This window comes from Myxocyprinus asiaticus, chromosome 39, assembly GCF_019703515.2.
Source record: "Myxocyprinus asiaticus isolate MX2 ecotype Aquarium Trade chromosome 39, UBuf_Myxa_2, whole genome shotgun sequence".
Classification (NCBI taxonomy): domain Eukaryota; kingdom Metazoa; phylum Chordata; class Actinopteri; order Cypriniformes; family Catostomidae; genus Myxocyprinus; species Myxocyprinus asiaticus.
Window position 1 is genome coordinate 37207891 of NC_059382.1, and position 24575 is coordinate 37232465.

General features: G+C 45.5%; 1 long non-coding RNA gene across 1 annotated transcript in view; it reads right to left on the minus strand.

Moving 5' to 3' along the window:
- LOC127429528 (uncharacterized) overlaps positions 1–23772 on the minus strand; it is a 36328-nt gene extending 12556 nt beyond the window's left edge. The window contains exon 1 of the long non-coding RNA XR_007895302.1: positions 23585–23772. This is a non-coding gene — a long non-coding RNA (uncharacterized LOC127429528). The remainder of the gene's footprint in view (positions 1–23584) is intronic.
- Positions 23773–24575: the final 803 nt, after the last annotated feature.

The window sequence follows — 24575 nt, forward strand, 5'->3', positions numbered from 1 at the left end:
TGTTAGAGAGGCACCTCTGGCCAGGGCCTAAGAAGCCGCTACACCACGGGTAGAATGGGCTCGTAGCCCTACCAGGGGCGGCATGTTTTGGGCAAGATATGCCATAGTTATGGCATCAATGAGCCAGTGGGCGATCCTCTGCTTGGAGACAGCGCTTCCTTTCCGCTGTGCACCAAAGCAGACAAAGAGCTGCTCAGAAACCCTAAAGCTCTGCGTGCGATCCAAATAGATGCGTAAAGCGCGCACCGGACACAACAATGACAGGGCTGGGTCTGCCTCCTCCTGGGGCAGCGCTTGCAGGTTCACCACCTGGTCCCTAAAAGGAGTGGTGGGAACCTTGGGCACATAGCCCGGTCGGGGTCTCAGGATCACGTGAGAATAGCCCGGACCGAACTCCAGGCACGTTTCGCTGACAGAGAATGCTTGCAGGTCACCTACCCTCTTGATGGAAGTGAACGCAGTCAGGAGGGCAGTCTTCAAGGAGAGTGCCTTAAGCTCGGCTGACTGCAAAGCTCAAAGGGGGCTCTCTGTAGACCCTGAAAAACTACAGAGGTCCAATGAGGGAACGAGGTGGAGCCTGGAGGGATTCAGCCTCCTGGCGCCTCTTAGGAACCTGATGATCAGATCATGCTTCCCTAAGGACTTACCGTTGACTGCGTCGTGGTGTGCTGCTATGGCGGCAACGTACACCTTCAAGGTGGAAGGGGACAGCCTCCCTTCCAACCTCTCTTGCAGGAAGGAAAGCACTGATCTGACTGCGCATCTCTGGGGGTCTTCCCGATGGGAAGAACACCACTTAGCGAACGGAAGCCACTTAAAGGCATACAGGCGCCTCGTAGAGGGAGCCCTAGCCTGAGTGAACGTGTCTACCATCACAGGTGGAAGACAGCTTAGGTCTTCCGCATCCCGTCCAGGGGCCAGACATGGAGATTCCAGAGGTCTGGGCACGGGTGCCAGATGGTGCCCCTTCCCTGAGAAAGAAGGTCCTTCCTCAGGGGAATTTGCCCGGGGGGAGCTGTCGCGAGGAGCGTGAGGTCCGAGCACCATGTCTGGGCGGGCCAGTAGGGTGCTTACCAGGACGACCTTCTCCTCGTCCTCCCTGACCTTGCACAGGGTCTGTGCAAGCAGGCTCACTGGGGGAAAACGCATATTTGCGAATGGCAGGGGACCAGCTGTGTGCCAGCGCGTCTATGCCGAGGAAGGCCTCGGTCAGAGCGTACCAGAGTGGACAGTGGGGAGGATTCTTGGGAGGCGAACAGGTGCACCTGTGCCTGTCGAATCGACTCCAAATCAGCTGGACCACCTGAAGGTGGAGTCTCCACTCTCCCTTGAGGGTAACCTGTTGTGATGGCGCGTCCGCCGAAGTGTTGAGGTTGCCCGGGATGTGAGTGGCTTGCAGCGACTTGAGGTGCTGCTGACTCCATTGGAGGAGACGGCGGGCGAGTTGTGACATTCAGCGGGAGCGCAGACCGCCTTGGTGGTTGACATATGTTACCACTGCCGTGCTGTCTGTCCGAACTAGCACATGCTTGCCCTGGATCAACGGCCAGAACCTCCGCAGGGCGAGCAGAATTGCCAGTAACTCGAGGCAGTTGATGTGCCAACGCAGCTGCGGATTCGTCCAGAGGCCGGCGGCTGCGTGCCCGTTGCCAACAGCGCCCCAGCCCATTTTGGAGGCGTCTGTCGTGACCACGACGCGCCTGGAGACCAGTTCTAGGGGAACACCTGCTCGTAGAAACGAGAGGTCAGTCCAAGGGCTGAAAAGACGGTGACAGACTGACGTAATGGCCACGCGGTGTGTCCCGTGGTGCCATGCCCGTCTCGGGACTCGAGTCTGGAGCCAGTGCTGAAGTGGCCTCATATGCATCAACCCGAGTGGGGTGGCCACCGCCGAGGATGCCATATGCCCCAGGAGCCTCTGAAAAAGTTTCAGTGGAACCCCTGTTTTCTGTTTGAACGCCTTCAAACAGGCCAGCACTGACTGGGCGTGCACGTTCATAAGGTGCGCCGTCAAGGAGACTGAGTCCAACTCCAAACCGAGAAAAGAGATACTCTGAACCGGGAGGAGCATGCTCTTTTCCCAGTTGACCCAAAGCCCTAGTCGGCTGAGGTGTGAGAGCACCAGGTCCCTGTGTGCGCATAACACGTCTCGAGAGAGAGCTAAGATTAGCCAGTCGTCGAGATAGTTGAGAATGCGAATGCCCACCTCCCTTAACGGGGCAAGGGCAGCCTCTGCGATCTTCGTAAAGACGTGAGGAGACAGGGACAGGCCGAAAGGGAGGACTTGTACTGATACGCCTGACCCTCGAACGTGAACCACAGGAAGGGTCTGTGTTTGAGGAAGGATCGAGACGTGAAAGTACGCATCCTCCAGGTCTACGGCCACGAACCAATCTTGATGCCAGACGCTCGCTAGAATGCATCTTTGCGTCAGCATCTTGAACGGGAGTCTGTGTAAAGCCCGGTTCAGTACTCGCAGGTCCAAGATTGGCCGCAACCCACCGCCTTTTTTCGGTACAATGAAGTAGGGGCTGTAAAACCCTTTCTTCATCTCGGCTGGAGGGACAGGTTCTATCGCGTCCTTCCATAGGAGGGTAGCGATCTCCATGCAAGGTAGCAGCGTTTTTGTCTTTCACCAAGGTGAAGTGGACACCGCTGAACCTGGGCGGATGCCCGGCGAAGTGAATCGCACAGCCGAGTCGGAGGGTCCGGACCAGCCCTCGTGATGGACTGGAAGGCGCAAGCCATGCGTCCAAGTCCCGCGCAAGGGGGACCAAATGGACAACGTCATCGGATGTACCGGCAGGTGGGGCCTCGTGGCGGGGCGGAGCTCGAGGTGCCACACCACGTCGTGGCCGTGCTGAGTCCGAGGACATCGAAGCACTTACCTGGCTCCTTGTGACCACCCCCGGAACAGCCTGGGACAGGGGAGGAAGAGGCTTGTCCTCGTGACCCGTGGAGACTGTCACATCGGGGGCGGATTTGTGCCACAGCTGGGGGCTCAGGGGGGGAGACCGCCGCTGGAGCGCCAACCTGCCAAATGGAGTGGTGGACGGTGGTCATGATGCCAGCCATACGCACCGGATACGTGACCCAGGGAACAAGGAAACCACTCTTGCTGAGCTCTTGAGTACTGCAGCCACTTGGGCATGCAGCGCAATTAAATGCAAAAGGTAACAAAAAGATGAAGATCTGCTTACCAGCTCCAGAGCAGCGGGTTTCGTTGTCCCTGGGTCGCCCGTCTCAAGGGCGCTTTGAAGCCTTTCACGGGTTCTGGGCGGCCGCGAGACGGGTAGCGTCTGCTTCCTGCGGTGGGCTCCATGCCGGGGCCAGGCCGAAGGGGCGGGCTGCAGCGGAGCTGGTGCAGTCATCGCAGGGGGACACCCTTGGTGATGAGTAGATGGGGTGCGGGATCTTGAGCTGCATCGGGGCAGGATATGCCGGCTAGCATCCATCTACTGCTCTACCATCGAGAACTGCTGGGCAAAGTCCTCGACGGTGTCGCCGAATAGGCCTGCCTGGGAAATGGGGGCAGCAAGGAATCGTGTCTTGTCGGCCTCACCCATCTCGACCAGATTGAGCCAACGGTGGCGCTCCTGGACCACTAGTGTGGCCATCGTCCGCCCGAGAGACTGCGCCGTGACCTCCGTCGCTCGGAGAGTGAGGTCGGTCACCGAGCGCAGTTCCTGCATCAATCCCGGGGCGGAACTACCCTCGTGCAGTTCCTTTAGCGCATTGGCGGACTTGCAGGAGAGCCATGGCGTGCAGGGCGGAGGCAGCTTGTCCAGCGGCACCGTAGGCCTTGGCCGTCAGAGACGACGTAAACCTACAGGCCTTGGACGGGGGCTTTGGGCACCCGCGCCAGGTGGCGGCGCTCTGCAGGCATAGGTGCACCGCGAGCGCCTTCATCCACCGGGGGATTGCCGAATAACCCTTGGCCGCCCCACCATCGAGGGTAGTGAGAGCAGGGAAGCTGATAAGATCGGGACCGGGCAGTAAAAAGTGCCTCCCGTGACCTTGTCAGCTCTTCATGCACTTCCGAGAAGAAAGGAACAGGGCGGGGCGTGGCTTTGAGCGGCGCCGTGAGCCCAGGAACCAATCACCGAGCCGCGAGGGTTCAGGGAAGAGCGGTGAAATCCACTCTAACCGACGCTCGTGGCTGCCCGGGAAAGCATGTCGTCACCTCCGCGTCAGCATGTGACTGGGCGATCGACCCCGAAGGGAGGAGCCCAGCCGAGGCTTCCGACTGGACGAGCCTGCTCTCCGATGCTGCGCTCGAGAGCTCATCACTTTCGCGTGCTCCGAATAAGAGGTCGAACTCGCCCTGAGATGAGCCAGCGGACTCACCCGGAAGCCCGATCGGGGCAGACGAGCGTGCTGGGGAATGGGAGGTCCGCGGGGGGATACCCGGCAGAGGCGGTCCCATTGGGGTCCCCAAATTGCCCCCAGTGCTAGCCGCGCTGGCCTCAAACCCGTGGGTAAAAGGACCGAGGCGGGAGCCTCTGGGGTGGCTCGCTTTCTTACGAAGGTGAGCCGCGACCGCAACGTTGCCATTGACATATTCTCGCAATGAGAACATGACCATCCACGAACGCTGTCTCCGCGTGAGCAGTGCCCAGACACGAAAGACAGTGATCGTGACCGTTAGAAGGCGAGAGATAACGAGCACAACCAGGAATAACACACAATTGGAAAAGCATCTTTAAACAGACGCTTCTTTAAAAAGACATTCCGTGTGTGCGCTCTTTTAGAGAAATATATACTCTTTTAGAGGGGAAAAATGCTCTTTCAGAAAATATACTGTCTAGTTTTTCTTTCGAAGCGCCCAGGGGCATTCTCTGCAGTGCACCGGTGCAGAGGAGGGAGAAGCCACTGAAATGCGCCGTCAGATCCAGCAGAGGTGAATGAACATTAGTATTCGGCTCAGTGAGCATGACCGTTCGGCTCCGAAGAGAAAATCTGAATGAGTGGTTGCATACCAGCTCCTTTTATACCCGTATGTTCGGGGGAGTGGCATGCAAATACCACTCGCCAATTTTCTTTGGCATTTTATCAAAGACCAGAGGTGTCTTGGGCTCCCAAGAATGACCCCTAGTGTCACTACATCGACACCAACGTCGAGTGAGTGACAGATAGGGAATGGTACTCACTGCTAGTACTACTAGTTAGCCATTGCTCAGTGAGGAATTGAGAATGAACTTGCATGATTGTTTAACATTTTTAACCTTTTTTCTTAAAAAATGTGATGAACTGGGATGAAGCAATATTCAAACACAATAATTTTTAGTTACTGATGCCATTGTAGAAATTCACCATTCATTGTCAGACAGGATTCATTTCATCTTTAACTAAAAATATTAAATAACTGAGTGGTATTTGGCTGGTCATGTGATCCTAACATGGCAGCACCCATGAGGGGACCCTCTCCGTGTAGAATAAAACCACTTTTGTTAGGTTACTGATACAACAGGAGTCTTAATCTTATGAGAGTGGTCATAATTTTGTATACGTTTCAAAATAATTCATTTCTTCAGAAATAAAACTTTTAAAATGATAAAAAATAAAAAATAAAAATACTGAGTGCACCTTTAAGCAACTGGCTTTAGTTAAAGGGATATTGCTTTAGACTAAAAGTATGGGAAGTGACAAGAAAAAACTCAAAATTAATTACCAAATAAAACAATATTCTTAGAAAAAAAAATTTTGTTTAAAACATTCTGACTAGAGAAATAAAAACGAATGTTGCCCTGAATGTTTTGTGTTCTGAATTGCCCAGATGTTGAATGGAACTGAAGCGGGAGTTATTAAATAAATGGTGGTTACTGCTATTCAGTAAGTCACTATTTCATAAAGATGGGTTGTTGACAGGCTACAATCTTTTAAAAGTACTTTCTGTCACTTGATAAGAATTAGAATGAGCGTTGCCCGATTTGTGAATGAATTGCTCTTTTAAGTCGGTTCTTTTCAATAAAGTTTTCAAACCTTTGCAAAACGGTCTGAATCAATTCGCGATTCACTCAGAATCATTCAGACGTTTCCCGCATGGAAAGGATAGAGTGTTTTCTCACTCAACAAAACAGTAACATGATATTTAGTACAAACAGAGCACTCGGTGAACTGTATATTTACATTCAATTAATTGAAACAAAACCTGCTAATACATTTTATCGTTTGTCAGCAGTAAGTTCAGTAAGTTCAACACCTGCATGTGCAGCTTGTGACCGACTTTTTATTTTGTATTTGTACTTTAGAGTATCATGTAAATATCATAGTATACAGTATATCAAACATGGCACATGGCAAAAATGGCAGCATTTGCTCAGTATATTAATATAATTGCGTTATCGTGATAAAAGAAAACCAATTTTTTTTTTTTTTCTCCCCTTTTCTCCCCAATTTGGCATGCCCAATTCCCAATGCGCACTGGGTCCTCGTGGTGGCATAGTAATCTCAACACCTCATATTCTAAGCCATAAATGAAAGTGCTATCTTTTTTTTTTTTTTTTTTTTGACACACAAACTACTGCCTTGAATAAAATGAGCTATGGTTATGAGAGTTCCACAGATTCAACTATAATCTTTCCGCTGTAAGTGGCGGCCTACTTCCATCACTGTTCACTTGAGAGTGTTTCAGTGTGAGGTTTACCACAATAATGAAGTGGGAAGAGCTCATGGTCGGTATGTGTATACAAAGAACATCATCAAGAGTTTGTCACCTTAAGCTGATACCCTGAACTTTAGAGTGACAGAAATCGGCTCTGTTACATACGTAACCTCGGTTCCCTGAGATGAAGGGAACGAGACATTGCGTTTCCTAACGCATATGGGGAGTGTCCTTCCACCTGACCTAGTTGAAACCTCTCTACAGTAATTCCAATATTCTAACATTGGCTGTGGATTGGATGGATTGATGGTCTCAGACGCGGAGATTCATCCTCCGCCATCCGGATTGAGGCGAGGCACTACGCCACCACGAGGACCTATAGCGCAATGGGAATTGGGCATTCCAAATTGGGGAGAAAAGTGGAGAAAATCAAAAAATAAGTACAAATAAAAAATATAAGCTGGCGGGCAAACACCATTCCTACGAATTTTCTGACTGAGGAACAAGGAGCGCATCGCTCACACCTCAAAAGAACTCTGAGTCCTTTAGTGCGGCCAGCGTTCGCAGTGTCTCGTTCCCTTCGTCTCAGGGAACCAAAGTTAGGTCCCAAGTCGGGACTGTAGCCGGCCGAGGTGGATTTAATAATCTTGCTCCTCTAAGGAACTTTTTGATTAAATTATGTTTGCCTATAGTGGCGCGGGCTTCAGGTGTGTGATACGCAGATATAGTCGCCACATAAACTTTGAGCATTGATGGAGTGAGTGTTGCGTCTAATCGCTCTTTTGTGATTGAAATTTTTTAATGATTCAAAGAAAAAACACAACAGAGAAAAACAACACATACACACCGAATCAACATTTAACTTTTAACCCCCACTAATATCTCTCCCCAAACACCAACCCCACCCTAACCCCCAACGAACACCCCTGTGGTCACATAAAATAATACACAAACAAACCAAATATATATATATATATGTATATATATATATATATATATATATATATATATATATATATATATATATATATTTATATATATAATAAACATACATAATTAAACTAAACTTCTCTCTCCCCATACCTTCCCCAAGAGTCCCCCAAAACTGCCAAATACCTACCCCACTTTCTGAAAAACAAGTCCCCAAACCCCAGCCTTCTACCTGCCACCTCCTCAAAAGCTGCCACCCTCCCCATCTCCACACACCACTCTGGAAATGATGGCGCTCTGTCCAACTTCCAACCTCTTAAAATAATTTGTCTGCCAATCATAATACTAGTCAGAACCCAATTTTTTATATATTTGTCCCCCAAATTTATGACCGCCCCATCGCCCAAAATACAAAGTCTAGTAATACACTGATGCCTCATGAAATTTTCCAAAAGCAGTAATCTCCTCTCCCAGAGTCTCTGTCTCTACTCCCAAAAACAATACAGAGCAGGTGGCGCAACTGTAAATACCTATAAAACTGAGATCTGGGAATCCCAAAATGATGAACCAAATTCTCAAAAGATCTCAACACTCCACTCTCATACAGGTTACCGAGTGTAGTAACCCCCCTCACAATCCACTCTGACCAATAGAAAGGGGATTTATTAATACATAATTTAGGGTTCAGCCATATGCTTGAGGCAACATTTCAATAAATGTCTGAATTAAACACTCTGGACACTTTTGTCCAAACCACATGCAAATGCGAGATAACGGGGTGTGACTTAACTTCTCCGGTAAATTTTATAGAAAGGCTTTGTAATGGCGAAATAGGGGCAAGGATATCCTGTTCAATATGAAACCAGGGAGGGGCTCTCTCAGGTGGAAGCAACCAATGAGCCAAATGTCTGAGACCGAATGCATGGCGTCCAATGGTGTGTCTAATCGCTCTTGAAGAAATATGAGAATTTCATTTATGGGGCAGTTTACTGGGTCTTTGCCATGTGAAAGACACCAATCAGTGAAAACATTCCATTTTAGTGCGTAGAGGCATCTCGTGGATGGCGCTCTGGCCTGGAAAATGGTGTTCGTCACTGGACTTCCTGTTCCTGACTGCATGCTGCACGAGTGTTTGTAGCCTGCTTAGCATTGCTTATTCTTATTCTCATACATTCGACTTTTTATCCTTTGTCATTTTACAGCGTGTTTCGGGTTTTTCCACTTTTCTACTGTTTCATCTTTGTGTATTTTACCTGTTGCTGCTGGCGTCTAGCTTGATTCTGTGTTTGTAGCCTGCTAGCTTTTTTTAGCATCGCTTATCTATCTGTTTTCAGCCTTTATTCCTTAACATCTGCCATTTTTCAGCGCGCATCGGGTTTCCCCCGCATTATTCTCTTATCACGATTCAACTGCGTGCATTTTCCACGTGACTCCGCTTTCTATTTTTATCGCAATTAAACTGCGTACATTTTACAGTGCGCACCAGTTTTTTTCTCCTCTGTGTTAAACGGATTATTGCATCCATCTCAAAACACCACTTATCAAGAACAACCATAACAACAAACAATTGTGTGAGGGATTCACATCGATCTCAAACCCTCACCACATAGGAACAACCAACAACAACAACAACAAACAACTGCGGTAAGTCATGGCATCCGCTCAAGTTATTTCTTCCTGCATTGTATGTCACACGTTTACAATATCCTCTTCCATCAGCTGTGAGGGACTCACATGTGATAAATGTAAGGAATTAGTCAGGTTGACGGAGAAGGTTCATGAGTTAGAGGCACGCATGGGAATGCTAGTGGAGGTCAGTGAGAAAGAGAAACCGGTAGATACTGTTTTGGATGCGGGCAGTACAGAGAGCAACACACACACTTTGGTTCCGGCTGTAGAGCCCCTGCAGCAGGGCGTTTGGGTGACGTCTCGGCGGCATACTCGCACAGCAAAGCGACACCACTCTCCCATTCCTGTTAGGGTTTCCAATCGATTCTCCCCACTCAGTGATGCACCCACTGAGAATCATGTTGAAAGAGCCCTTGTTATTGGTGATTCTATTGTAAGGAACGTGGAAATAGAGACTCCAGCCACTATTGTTAAATGCATTTCATGTGCCAGAGCGTCTGATATCAAATCAAATTTACAAGTGCTGGCTAATGCTAAACTTAAATTTTCTAAAATTGTTATTCACGTCGGCACTAATGATGTCCGGTTTCGCCAGTCGGAAATCACTAGAAATAATGTTAAAGAGGTGTGTCAATTTGCAAAAATGATGTCAGACACTGTAATATGCTCTGGCCCCCTCCCTGCTCATCATGGTGATGAGGTTTATTGTAGATTAGTGTCACTGAATGGCTGGATGTCTGAGTGGTGTCTGGAGAATAGAATAGGATTTATAGACAATTGGAAGAGTTTTTGGGGTAGACCTGACCTGCTAAAGAGAGACGGACTCCATCCCTCCATAATGATAGTATTTGACTAACTGGGGCCCAGGCCAGGAAGCAAACAAACCGGTTCATCCGAACGTCTGCTAGCTGTCTTGAGACATCACACAGGTCACATAAACTACAACACATAGAGACTGTATCACCTAGATATCATATAGAGACTGTGTCTGTTCCCCAAACTACCAAACACAAAACCCTCACTAAATCATTTAGAAAAAAAATGTATTAAGGTCAGACTTGAACAAAACAAACAAATTAAAGATAAACACCATATAAAGATAGGGCTACTAAACATTAGATCTCTTTCTACCAAAGCACTAATTGTAAATGAAATTATTACAGATCATTGTTTGGATGTGCTCTGTTTGACTGACATCTGGCTTAAACCAGATGAATATATTAGTTTAAATGAATCTTCTACCAGTGGTTATTGTTATAAACATGAGCCTTGTCTGAAGGGTCCTGGAGGAGGTGTTGCTACAATTTACAGTGAAGTTTTTGGTGTTACTCAGAGGACAGGATATAAATTTAAGACTTTTGAACTAATAATGCTTAATGTGACACCGTCAGATATATATATAAATTACAAAAAACTCTGTTGTCTTTTACCCTTGCTACAGTATATAGATCACCCAGGCCTTATTCTGATTTCCTTGGTGAATTAGCAAATTTTTATCAGATCTTGTAGTCACTGTAGATAGAGCTTTAATTGTTGGTGACTTCAACATTCACATAGGTAATGAAAATGACACATTGGGATTAGCATTAATTGATATTCTCAACTCTCTTGGAGTCAGACAAAATGTAACAGGACCAACTCATTGCCATAATCATACGCTAGATTTAATTCTGTCATATGGAGTTGATGTTGATAATATAGAAATTCTGCCCCAGAGCAATAACATCTCGGATCATTACCTCGTCTCTTGTATGCTGCGATCAGCTAATGTTACTCAATCTACACCATGCTATCATTCAGGTAGAACTATTCTTTCAACCACTAAAGATAGCTTCACTAATAATCTTCCAGATCTATCTCATACACTCAGTAAACCCCAAAGCCTAGAACTTGATGAAATAACAGAAAATATAAATACAGTCTTCTCTAGCACTCTCGATAGTGTCGCCCCCCTTCGATTAAAGAAAATTAAAGAAAAAAGCCCTGCACCATGGTACAATGATCACACTCATGCTCTCAAGAAAGCTGCTCAGAAAATGGAGCGCAAGTGGAAGAGTACAAAATTAGAGGTACTTCGTGGTGCATGGAAGGATAGTGTCTGTAGCTACAGACAGGCACTAAAAGCAGCCAGGTCAGCATATTTTAGCAAACTCATAGAAAATAACCACAACAATCCTAGGTGTTTATTCAGTACTGTGGCTAAATTGGTTAGGAATAAAGCATCGACTGAACCAGATATTCCGTCACAGCAGAATAGTAATGACTTCATGAATTTCTTTACTGATAAAACTGAAATAATCAGAAATAAAATTGGAATTATGCAATCATCTGTCACAGTACCTCAGAAAACAGTGTCTCATAATTTTCCTCACATGCAACTTCAATCCTTCGCTGTCATAGGTCATGAAGAGCTAACAAAACTTATCGAAACAACAAAAGCCACAACATGTTTCTTAGATCCAATACCAACCAAGCTCTTAAAAGAAGTATTCCCAGTGCTGGCATACCGATGAAGAGTCATCCACTGACCACTTGCTTGATGCAGCGAGAGACATGACATCGTCATCATCCCCAGCATCAGAACCACTGAACGAAACGAGGCCGTGCGCTCATAGATGCGTTACATGGAGATTGAGGGGCTTACGGGGCGTGTGCTGGCATGAGGACTACCTCAATTTTATCCTGCTCGACCTCGCGGCCCTGCCATGCCTCCTCCTGTGATCTCTCGGGTGTCACAGAAGAGGCGGGTGGGAGGGCGCAGAAGGCTGAATCGTCCCTCAGAACGAGAGAAGCGTCTTGAGACTCATGCCCTCACAGTGAGGGCAGCCTGTCTCCATGAGAACTGACTCTATGTGGGTGTGGCCCAGACAGTGAATGCAGCTCTCATGCTGATCTCTTGCACAAGGAACACTTACGGAACGACATCTTTAAAAAGACGCGAACACGTACGCGACTCTTTTATAATTGTATATTTATATATAATTATAAATATATATATATACACACAATATAACAATATACAATTGCTTATAAGGATATGCAACTCCTGCCGAAGTGCTGTGGGGAATCAGGATGCTGAAGCGGACTAGTATGTATTCCAAGTATAACTATTCCATAGTTACTAGTAATATTGCCATTGATTCCTATGGAGATCTGTGGTTCAGATATCACCTATACTAGTATGTATTCCAATAGATACTAGTACTTATGCATACTATCCCATAGATACTAGTACTTATTCAATAGATACTTGTACTTATTCAATAGACACTACTAGTACTTATTAATTAGATACTAGTACTTATTCATTAGATACTAGTACTAATTCCTAATGTTACTGGTAAGATTTTTTATTTTACTAGTAAGATTTTTAATTCTACTCTATAGTCACCATTCTGACTAGTCATTGCATTTGATGGGTAAAAAAGCAATTGTTAATAGTAAGATAAGAAATGTTACTAGTAACAATAGGAAAAGACACTAGTGTCTAATAAATAGGCACTAGTATCTACTACATAAGTACTGGTATCTAAATAATAAGTACTAGTACCTAATGATAAATACTAGTATCTAATAAATAAGCACTAGTAACTATCTAAATAGTCAGAAGTGAACAGTTGATATCAAAAACAGAATAAGTACTAGAATCTTAAATTTGGAGATATCTCCAACAACAAAAGGAGCTAGTAAGAATGTGTAGATAGTAGAGTGACCATATGTCCTCTTTTCCGGACCTTAAAAAAGCGTCCGGCCGGGATTTCTACATTTGCAAAAATGTCCGGGATTCGGCTTTAGTTGCATAATGATGTGCATCTGGTCTAATACTTCATTGTGTGCGCACGCATATTTGCATTGCTTTAACCCGTCTTTGTAAGTCCCGCCTTCTCGCACACCAATTGGTCAATTTATAAGAGGAAAAACAGCGAAGCGCTGTTGTGTTCGGCATCAAACAGTTGCTTGACAGTAGCAGCAAAAGACAGCTGAGTGGAAACAATGCCCAAATGAAAGTGCAAATTTACAGAAGATTTGCACAAAAAATTCCCATGCTTTCGTCCAGGTCGAGATCCGTGGGAAGCAGAATGTATGACATGGAAAGCTGGCACTTATGTGTCAGTTGCTAATAAAGGTGCAAGTGATTTAGAAGCACACATTAGCTCTGCGAAGTATAAAGGGTCAGCAAAAGGTGAAAGTTCATCAGGTAAATTAACGGACTACTTTTTGCGACCAGGTAAAATTGTTATCACATTGCTTCATTTTCCATGGCCATTCAAAATAATAGTAATAGTAAATGAAGGTACACTCATGGCATCAAATACTTTATTTTAGTACATGGACATTCAAAAGAATGTTGGAAATTTTGATTTATTTATATATATTTTATGCTAATAGAGTGTCTTTTTCACTGTATTAAAGTTTGCATTCATAGTAACACTGTTTTGAACTCTATTTTTTTTACAATAATAACAATTTTACAATAATAACAAATAAAAACTAGATAGTAAAGTTTGAAGACAAACTTTACATTGGCTTGACAAAGCCTTGTCTGAAAGTTTAAAAAAGTTTGAAGAGTTGGAAGTTTGAAGGTCTTACAGTCAGACAGACAAGAAGGAACATCATACAATAGACGGCCAGCTGCAAAAAGTCCTATGCAACCCTACCCCTTGCTTGATTTTCTGAATGGCAAATTGGTTGTTAGGGTAACCCCATTTGGTTGCTAGGCAGTTACCAAGGTGACAATGAAAAGGCTCCTTTCTACCCTGAGTCAAATGAATGAAACCAGAAGTCTCTACGATGTTCTGGTGCAGAGATACACTATATTGCCAAAAGTATTCGCTCATCTGCCTTTAGACACATATGAACTTAAGTGACATCCCATTCTTAATCCATAGGGTTTAATATGACGTCGGCCCACCCTTTGCAGCTATAACAACTTCAACTTTTCTGGGAAGGCTTTCCACAAGGTTTAGGAGTGTGTTTATGGGAATGTTTGACCATTCTTCCAGAAGCGCATTTGTGAGGTCAGACACTGATGTTGGACGAGAAGGCCTGGCTCGCAGTCTTCGCTCTAATTCATCCCAAAGGTGCTCTATCGGGTTGAGGTCAGGACTCTGTGCAGGCCAGTCAAGTTCTTCCACACCAAACTCGCTCATCCATGTCTTTATGGACCTTGCTTTGTGCACTGGTGCGCAGTCATGTTGGAACAGGAAGGGGCCATCCCCAATCTGTTCCCACAAAGTTGGGAGCATGGAATTGTCCAAAATCTCTTGGTATGCTGAAGCATTCAGTGTTCCTTTCACTGGAACTAAGGGGGCAAGCCCAGCTCCTGAAAACAACCCCACACCATAATCCCCCCTCCACCAAACTTCACAGTTGGCACAATGCAGTCAGACAAGTACCGTTCTCCTGGCAACCGCCAAACCCAGACTCGTCCATCAGATTGCCAGATGGAGAAGCGTGATTCATCACTCCAGAGAACGCGTCTCCACTGCTCTAGAGTCCAGTGGCGGCGTGCTTTACACCACTGCATCCGACGCTTTGCATTGCACTTGGTGATGTATGGCTTGGATGCAGCTGCTCGGCCATGGAAACCCATTCCATGAAGCTCTCTACGCACTGTACTTGAGCTAATCTGAAGGCCACATGAACTTTGGAGGTCTGTAGCGATTGACTCTGCAGAAAGTTGGCGACCTCTGCGCACTATGCGCCTCAGCATCCGCTGACCCCGCTCTGTCATTTTACGTGGCCTACCACTTCGTGGCTGAGTTGCTGTCATTCCCAGTCGCTTCCACTTTGTTATAATACCACTGACTGTTGACTGTGGAATATTTAGTAGCGAGGAAATTTCACGACTGGACTTGTTGCACAGGTGGCATCCTATCACAGTACCACGCTGGAATTCATTCTTTCACAAATGTTTGTAGAAGCAGTCTGCATGCCTAGGTGCTTCATTTTATACACCTGTGGCCATGGAAGTGATTGGAACACCTGAATTCAATTATTTGGATGGGTGAGCGAATACTTTTGGCAATATAGTGTATGTGATTTGTTATATGGTTGCTAGGGTAACCCCATCTGGTTGCAAGGCAGTTACCAAGGTGATACTCAAAAAGCTCCTTGCTACCCAGAGTTAAATGAAAGAAACCCAAAGTCTCTATGATGTTCTGGTTCAGAGATATGTGATTTGTTACTTGGTTGCTAGGGTAACCCCATCTGGTTGCTAGGCAGTTACCGAGGTGATACTCAAAAGGCTCCTTGCTAGCCTGAGTCAAATGAACTAAACCAGAAGTCTCTACGATGTTTTGGTTCAGAGATATGTGATTTGTAACTTGGTTGCTAGGGTAACTTCATCTGGTTGCTAGGTAGTTACCAAGGTGATACTCAAAAGGCTCTTTGCTACCCTGAGTCCAATGAACGAAACTGGAAGTGTCTACGATGTTCTGGTGCAGAGATATATGTTTTGTTACTTGGTTGCTAGGGTGAGCTTATTTGGTTGCTAGGCAGTTTCCAGGGTGATACTAACAAGGCTGCTTGCTGGCCTGAGTCATTCGAGCCAACAATGAAGTCTCTATGATATTCTGATCTGGAGATATCCATCTAAGCTCATTTTAATGGAAGTCAATTGGTTTTGGTTGCTAGGGTGCACTAAATAGTTGCTAGGGTGTGGCTAAGTATTGTCCAGTATGATATTTAAAGGCTCCTTGCTGGTCTGAATCAAATAAGCCAAAGTTTAAGTCTCTATTATGTTGTGGTGCAGAGATATGTGTTTTGCAATACAGTTGCTAGGGTAAGTCCATCTGGTTGCTAGGAAGTTGTCAGAGTGATCCTAAAAAGGCTGCTTGCTGGACTGAGTGTACTGAGTCAAACCTGAAGACTCTATGATATTCTGATCAGGAGATATCCAGCTAAGCCATTTTGAATGGCAGTCAATGGGTTTTGGTTGCTAGGGTGCACTAAATGGTTGCTAGGGTATGGCTAAGTATTGTCCAGCATGACATTTAAAGGCTCCTTGCTGATCTGAGTTAAATAAGCCAAAGTTGAAGTCTCTACGATGTTGTGGTTCAGAGAGATGTGTTTTTCAATACGGTTGCTAGGGTAAGTCCATCTGGTTGCTAGGAAGTTGTCAGGTTGATCCTAAAAAGGCTGCTTGCTGGACTGAATGTATTGAGTCAAACCTGAAGACTCTATTCTGATCAGGAGATATCCATCTAAGCCATTTTGAATGGTAGTCAATGGGTTTTGGTTGCTAGGGTGCACTAAATGGTTGCTAGGTTGCATGCAGTTGCTAGGGTGTTAAAGTGATGGAGTGAAGGAAAGATCAAAAGAGACTGATGGAGTGATAGATAGAAAGTATGAGTGGTGGAGTTATAGGAAGTAGATTGAATCCTCTAAATGAGTTATTACAGGGAAAATTTTTCACACCTTGAATGGGAGTCAATTTAAAATCAATCCTGTTCGGAAGTCCGATACAGTTAGAAAAGAGACAGCAACCCTAGACAGACCAGTCTGAAGGTCTGTGGCGAGTTTGGTGTTTGTAGCTTGAAAGCTCTAGGAGGAGATACTGTTTAAATTTTGGCTCAGAAGAAGAAGAAGAAGAAATAGTAGATCAGTATGTTGGCTTTGTCAAGCCAACATAATAATAATAATAATTTTAAATAGTAGATCAGTATGTTGGCTTTGCCAAGCCAACATAATAACAATACAAAACAAAGTACAAGGGAATACATTATCATAATGCACTAACAGCTTTATACCACAAATGTTACTTGTCTGCATCACTTATCCATCGAATACTTCTTAAATCTTCAATACAAAATTTTTTTTTTTTTTTTTTTTTACAAAAGAAGAGATGTCTTGCCAGCTTTACAACTATTCTTTAGAGAAATCAAAGAATGATTTTATAATAATATTTGGTAGTAACCATGTTTTTTTAGTGGAAGCCGTAATTTTCATGCAATTAACCATGGAGTTACTACAGTAATATTATAGTAACCATGTTTAATTTTGTGGTTACTTTGCTACAAAATACCATGGTAATATATGGTTACTGCAGTAAAGCCATTACCATTAAGGGGTAGGGGATGGTGTGGGACTCTAAATAAATACAATAAACACACTGCAAAGATGCCCCTATACTGCATATTAGTATTTAATTGGGAGTGCAAATAATATCTAACACTATTCACACTTAGTGCAAAGAAGATGCTTTTTGTTGCTATTTACTGTAAATAGCTTCTAGTCTATCAGCATTTGTACTTAGCTACCTTTGTATTATTATTATTAGTACTTCATAAATAAACACATTACTTCAGTCTTTTATTCTTTATTTTTTAATGGAGCATGGCAAGAATAAGGAAACAAGAGCATGACATGACAATTAAATATAGGAAAATATACATATACAGCTGATTAAAAGGTATGGTAACAAGGATAAAATTGACAGACAGGAGGAGTAGTGCATTATTCAGTGAAGGGCCAGGATCAAGTAAACACTGAAAGATAAATATTTAATCAATGTTAATGTTACTTAATGGACACTACTGGTCTAATTACAAGTTAAAGGACCAAAAGTCATCACAGCCATATTTCGCTTTCATTAATTACAAAAGTCATAGTTACTTGCGTAACCTCCGTTCCCTGATGGAGGGAACGAGAAGTTGTGCCGATGTAGTGACACTAGGGGTCACTCTTGGGAGCCCGAGACACCTCTGGTCTTTGATAAAAGGCCAATGAAAATTGTCGAGTGGTATTTGCATGCCACTCCCCCGGACATACAGGTATAAAAGGAGCTGGTATGCATTCACTCAATCAGGTTTTATGCTGAGGAGCCGAGACAAGGTCCGGCCATTTCAGCGGGTAGTTCAGTGTTGTGGCAGGAGGGACACAACATCTCGTTCCCTCCATCAGGGAACGGAGGTTACACAAGTAACCATGACGTTCCCTATCTGTCACTCACTCGATGTTGTGTCGATGTAGTGACACTAGGGGTCCCTATATAAAACGCCGCAACTGGCTGAACTGTGTTACGTGAACTGGCGGTGTGTGGTGGGCAGACCACTGTGTGCCTCGTAGCCAGCATACCAGGTCGACACGTAACCTCCCCCAGCATAGTTATGAGTGTCGAACGGCTCTTTGGGGACAAGTCAACTACCCAAAAGATAGAGACAGGCTAACCCAGTCGTGGCCTCTTTTCCCGTTCTCTTTTTCCACTCCCTAAAAAAGAAGGGGGATTATCCGACTGGGCCGCCAGGTCTAGTCGGGGGGTGTCCCTCCCAAGGGGAGGACACCGCAGAGACCACACCTCGCCCAAAACCCATGCCCATTTCAGGACTTGAGTCTGAAGCCAGTGCTAAAGTGGTCTCATATGCATCAACCCGAGCGGGGTGGCTACCGCTGAGGATGCCATATGCCCCAGGAGCCTCTGAAAAAGTTTCAGTGGAACTGCTGTTTTCTGTTTGAACGCCTTCAAACAGGTCAGCACCGACTGGGCGCGCTCATTCGTAAGGCGCACTGTCAAAGAGACCAGCTCCAAACCGAGAAAAGCGATGCTCTGAACCGGGAGGAGCTTGCTCTTTTCCCAGTTGACCCGAAGCCCTAGTCGGCTGAGGTGTGAGAGCACCAAGTCCCTGTGTGCGCACAACATGTCCCGAGAGTGAGCTAGGATTAGCCAGTCGTCGAGATAGTTAAGAATGTGAATGCCCACCTCCCTTAATGGGGCAAGGGCTGCCTCTGCGACCTTCGTGAAGACGTGAGGAGACAGGGACAGGCCGAAAGGGAGGACTTTGTACTGATATGCCTGACTCTCGAATGCAAACCGCAGGAAGGGTCGAGACGTGGAAGTACGCGTCCTTCAGGTCTACCGCCGCGAACCAATCTTGATGCCGGACGCTCGCCAGAATGCGTTTTTGCGTCAGCATCTTGAACGGGAGTCTGTGTAAGGCCCGGTTCAGTACTCGCAGGTCCAAGATTGGCCGCAACCCACCGCCTTTTTCGGTACGATGAAATAGGGGCTGTAAAACCCCTTCTTCATCTCGGCCGGAGGAACAGGTTCTATCGCACCCTTCTATAGGAGGGTAGTGATTTCCGTGTGCAAGGTAGCAGCGTTTTCATCCTTGACCAAGGTGAAGTGTATACCGCTGAACCTGGGCGGGCACCTGGCGAACTGAATCGCGTAGTCGGACGGTCCGGATCGGCCATCATGATGGATTGGAAAGTGCAAGCCACACATCCAAGTTCTGCGCAAGGGGGACCAAGGGGACAACGTCGTCGGACGTACCGGCAGGTGGGGCCTCGTGGCGGGGCGGAGCTCGAGGTACCACACCACGTCATGGCCATGCTGAGTCTAGGGACATCAAAGCACTTACCTGGCTCCTTGTGACCACCCCCGGAACAGCCTGGGATGGGGGAGGAAGAGGACTGTCCTTGTAACCCGTGGAGACTGCCACATCAGGGCACATTGTGTACCACAGCTGGGTGCTCAGGGGCAGGAAGACCACCGCTGGAGTGCCAATCCTGCAAGGAAAAACCCGTGGATGGTAGTCGTGATGATGACCGTGCACACCGGGTATGTGACCCAGGGAGGAAAGAAACCGCTCTTTTGCTGAACTGTTAGGTACTGCAGCCACTTGGGCATGCGGCAAAATCAAACAAAAAGGCGACAAAAGATTTTCCACCCGGCCCTCCACCGGGGGATGGAGTGGTCTTCTTACCAGCTCCAGGTGAGTGGGGTTCTTGGCCGCTGACTGTGAGACGGGTGGCGTCTGCTTCCTGCGGTGGGCTCCACGCCGGGGCCGGGCCGAAGGAGCGGGCTGCGGCAGAGCGGGTGCAGTCACCGCAGGGGGACGCCCTTGGCAACGAGCAGACGGGGTGCGGGATCTTGAGCCGCGCCGGGGCAGGATGTGCCAGATAGCCTCCGTCTGCTGCTTCACCACCAAGAACTGCTGGGCAAAGTCCTCGATGGTGTCGCCGAATAGACCAGCCTGGGAAATGGGGACAGCAAGAAACCGTGTCTTGTTGGCCACACCCATCCCAACCAGGTTGAGCCAAAGGTGGCGCTCCTGGACCACTAATGTGGCCATCGTCCGCCCGAGAGACCACGCCGTGACCTTCGTCGCTTGGAGAGCGAGGTCGGTTGCTGAGTGCAGTTCCTGCATCAAATAAGGTGCAGAACTACCCACATGCAGTTCTTTCAACGCCTTGGCTTGGTGGACCTGCAGGAGAGCCATGGCGTGCAGGGCAGAGGCGGCTTGTCCAGAAGCGCTGTAGGCTTTAGCCGTCAGGGACGACGTGATCCTATAGGGTGTCCGCGCCAGGTGGCGGCGCTCTGTGGGCATAGTTGCACCGTGAGCGCCTTATCCACCGGGGGAATCGCCGTATAGCCCCTGGCCGCCCCACCATTGAGGGTAGTGAGGGCGGGGGAACTGCGGAATCGGGGCTGGGCAGTAAAAGGTGCCTCCCACAATTTCGTCAGCTCCTCATGCACTTCTGGGAAGAAAGGCGAGTGGGGCGTAGCTGCTTTGAGTGGCGCCACGAGCCCAGGAACCAATCATCGAGCCACGAGGGTTCAGGGGAGAGCGGAGGGTTCCACTATAACCCAACGTTCGTGGCCGCCTGGGAAGGATGTCCATCATTTCTGCATCAGCCTGTGACTGGGCAATCGTCCCCGAGGGGGGAGCCCAGCTGAGGCTTCTGCGTCCGACTGGACAAGCCCGCTCTCCGATGCTGCGCTCGAGAGCTCATCATCTTCGCGGGCTCCGAACAAAAGGCCAGACTCGCCGTGAGACAAGCCGGCAGACTCATCCGGAAGCCCGACTGGGGCAGACGAGCGTGCTGGGGAATGGGAGGTCTGCGGGGGGATACCCGGCGGAGGCGATCCCATTGGGGTTCCCAAATCGACCCCAATGCTTTCTTACAAAAGCAAGCCGCAACCGCAACGTTGCCATGGTCATGTTCTCGCAGTGAGAACATGAACCATCCACAAATGCTGCCTCCGTGTGGGTCGCGCCCAGACACAAAAGACAGCGATCATGACCATCCGAAGTTGAGAGATAACGACCGCAACCAGGAATAACACACAATCGGAAAGGCATCTTTAAAAAGACGCGTCTTTAAAAAGACGTTCCGTGCGTGCCGTTCTTTTAGAGAAATATACTCTTTTAGAGGAAAAGCTCTTTCAGAAAATATACTCTCTTTTTTTCTGCCAAAGCGCCCAGGAGCGTTCTCTGCAGTGCACCAGTGCAGAGGAGGGAGAAGCCGCCGAAATGCGCCGTCAGATCCAGCAGAGGTGAATGAACTGTAAAAATTCAGCTCAGTGAGTAACCTCGATTTTTGCTTTTTTTTTTAAAGAAAAGTAGGGATGAGTCGAAACAAATTTTTGTTGTAAATCAATATTATGGAACAAATGCTGTTGATTGAGCCTTAATTGTATTGAACCTGTAATATCCCTTGAATGCTTTTTCCTTGAACGGTGGGAACAGAAATATTGTAAAAGACACCAATGTTTACAGCCTGCTCTCATGAAAATTGTGTGACTGTGGCAACATTTTTTGCTAAATGAAATTACGGGGTTTATTCTAGGCGAAATGTATTTAATTGCGAGAAATAAAGTCACAATTGCATTATATAAACTTGCAACTGCATGAATTGCGACTTTATTTCTCTCAAATTCTACTTTATAATTCGCAATTGTGAGATATAATATCGCAGTTTTGAGTTTTTATCACGCAATTCCGAGTTTATATCACGAAATTGCGACTTCATTTTTGCATTTGCAGTTGCATTTCTTGTCATTGTGTCATGTTCTCTCGATGTGACAATCTTACAAATATATCATTAGCACAGTTAAGTTAAAGAGTATTTAACCATACCATATGGGCACAAAACATTTGAATTAAAAGAGTCAATGTTTTTGTAGCCACAGGATAAAGCCAGCAAACTCTCGGATGCGCTGTCATTGCTTGTCGTACATAAGGTACCGTCTGAAAATTCCACCCACTTACGTACAACAGGCAATAAAAGCATATCCGAGCGTTCTCTGGCTTTATTCTGTTGCTACAACAAACGTTGACACTTTTAATAAGAATGTGTTATGCCCGTATGGTATGGTTATATACTCTTTAACTTAATTGTTCTAATGATATATTTGTAAGATTGTCGCATCGAGAGAACGTGCAACCCGATCTCATGCAAATTCGTACATAATTTACGAGTTGACTATTTCGTATGGCCTCGCATAATGTTGTTTGCATAAACTCGTATGACTTCATCACATGCAAATTCCCGGATGTGTAATGCGGAAGCGTGAGTGAAAAGGTTTTTTTGCCAGGTTGAGGACACGCAACAGGAATGAGCAAACTGACAATGGCAAGTGACGAGCCTTACACTGTAAGTTCATCAGCTAATGTATACGTTTGCAATGTTTTTATTGTTTGCAAATTATAAACCAGCTCATGTGGATTTTTAATACTCTGTCAATGTTAGCTCGATGTATTGCTGGCTTCCATGGCTGCAGTGCGCTGTGTTTGCCTGCTAACTTGTTTCAACTCTGGCAACCCGGGCTGTCGAAATACTATTGGGAAATGGGCAGTGGGCGGGATCACACAGGCCAAAACACAAACAGAAATTCCGGCCCAGAATGGACATTTCAAAGTAGAATATACTGGCTGTAGCATTGTTTTTGGAGAAGCCAGTATTTCAACTTAGCATGTTTCCTAAATCTCTGATAACATATTATGATAATTTTATGCTTTAGTACAGTAAATATATTACATATTGCACCTTTAATGGCAAAGAGGTGAAGTATTTCTGTGGAGTGATAAGGTTTTGCTTCATGACAAATAAGGGCTCGTGGGTTTAATCAGAGCTTTAAAATAACGTGTGAAGGTGAAGAATTAGGACAGAAATATTTTACTATTGCATAATATAATAGAATATTATATAAATATAATTAAATATATATATTTAAAAAATATTTGTTATATTTTTATAAAAATATATAATGTAAAATATATATGTTCAAAAAACAACAGTGTAAATGTAAAACTGACCAAAACTAGAGACATATTTTAAGTTTGAGAAATATTTTGATATTTAAAACATTATTTTTCATGTCATTCATAAGTTTTCAAAGCCTTAAAAGGAAATCACATAACCCTATTTTATTATTTGATTTATATATTTCAACTGAAATAAAAATGACTTCTTAAGGTGTGTGAAGTACACATGCAGAGAAAGCACACCTTAAGAAATATGACAATTATATGACAATTAATCGTGAAAGCCCTTAAAAAGACAATTAATCATCATAATCGTAGTTATTTGTTTGACAATTAATCGTCAGCCAAATTTCATAATCGTGACAGCCCTACGTACAACAAGCCATGTAACCTACATTTTGCAAAAATGTGTTTATAGTAACATAGTTACCTTTACTATCAATAGTTGTCAGAATAGCAATTCTTCCGCCAAGTGATATACATCATTATCCCAACATTATCCTGACTTAACTGTCTCTTTCTGTCATACTAACACATGGCCCTCAAAGCTGCACATCATGGCACGTGAAACTCCTCCCTTATGTTTGAAAACATTTCACCACTGATTAATACACTCAACGTTAACAAAAGACAAAGATATACAAAGAGTGAGCGAAAAGAAATACAGCGAAAGAATGTGGGCTTGGAGAGTGCATTACTTCATTTCCTTTCTTTCTTCATTTCCATACACCGACAGGGTTACGACAACATAGCTAGAATGGAGAATAGAATGCCTGTGTGACTGTCCAATCAGATTTCCTGAACAGGTCAGGGGCCTTTCTGTGGACCAATCATGTTGAGAGAATCAAAAGATGAGTCCGAAACCAATGGCATCAGGTGAGAGAAAACGTGGATACAAACTCTTGTAGACATTGCATAACTCCAACGAGGTAGACAAATGCTTTTGCTTTTCCAGACGCATTTACTCTTAAAAGTTCTGATTTAAGTACAGAAACAATTCATGTAATTTATTTAACTTAATAACAGACTGAAATGGCCCCAGAAAGAATTTTGACACATAAGTCACACTGTATGTACGTCATTGGATTGCATGACACAATAGCAAACCAAGTTGCATTTATTTTCAAGAAAATGTTCATACATTTCAAATAACTTTCGGTAGATTCTCAACACTCTACTAAGCCCTCACTGATAGAATAAACAGCCAGTTTAAACACCCTGTGTTTCTTATAGAGAAAGTTCTGCTAGCAGGGTACCCAATGGCGTCTCAGGAGCCAAGTTCAAAACTATGATTCTGCTGCATGGTTTACGCCTGGGCATCCAGGAGCCCCTGGGATAGACATGGTGCACATGCTGCTGTATGAGGCAGACCTGCTGGGGTGGGTGTCTTCACTTTTTTCTGTCTGTTATCTATCTCAACT